This window comes from Etheostoma spectabile, chromosome 5, assembly GCF_008692095.1.
Source record: "Etheostoma spectabile isolate EspeVRDwgs_2016 chromosome 5, UIUC_Espe_1.0, whole genome shotgun sequence".
NCBI classification, from domain to species: domain Eukaryota; kingdom Metazoa; phylum Chordata; class Actinopteri; order Perciformes; family Percidae; genus Etheostoma; species Etheostoma spectabile.
Window position 1 is genome coordinate 10348749 of NC_045737.1, and position 765 is coordinate 10349513.

The 765-nt window shown below is 44.6% G+C and overlaps 1 protein-coding gene across 1 annotated transcript in view; it reads left to right on the forward strand.

The window, feature by feature from the left end:
• The window catches only part of inpp5l (inositol polyphosphate-5-phosphatase L), a gene marked incomplete in the record, with an annotated part of 67508 nt that overhangs the window by 17895 nt on the left and 48848 nt on the right, over nt 1–765 (forward strand).

A 765-nucleotide genomic window follows, 5' to 3' on the forward strand; every position in this document is an offset into this window, starting at 1 on the left:
GTGTGTGTGTGTGTGTGTGTGTGTGTGTGTGTGCATAACTAACATTACTACATTTGTGACTTGGATGTTAAACGACAGTTCAGGTACTGTTTGTGTCGGTGTTTTTCTTTACCATCTTGGCCGTGGATGTTTTAAGAGACACATGGATGGAGTAATAACGCCGCAACTTGACTTATTTTAATTACTGTAAATCCATAGACTTGGTGAGTAAGCTTTGGCCTAAACATCTAAGCTTGGGCGCGAATCAATCAGTTATCGGGAAAGAAAACCAAACGTCTCGCCGCGTGCTGCTAACCAGCTAGCGGTTAGCTTTTGGGTTAGAATGGCTCAGCATCTGGAGGTCTGGCCGGAGATGGGGACCGGTTAGCGGACCAGGCTGAGGCCGGTGGGTCTGAGGTTAGGGGTTCAGAGGTTCCTGATCAGCTAGCTACAGCGGCGTTGCTCCACCTTCGGAGGGTATGTTTGAAACGCATCCAACACGCTAACGCACATTTAAATTTTACACTCGGAACTCAGGAAATATTTTCCCCCGTGGCCCTGATCTGCTTCCATAGAAAGCTATTGCACTTCTGGTAAGACCCAAACTGCATTTCGTTGCCTTGTACCTGTACATGTGTAATGACAACAAAGTTAAATCTAATCTAATCTAATCTAATGTAGAAACTAAGATTTTCACAGTTAATTATTCATCTGCCTATGTATGTTCTCCATGTAATATCTGCTGAAGTTACTAAGCAGCCGAAATAGCTCAGTTGGGAGAGCGTT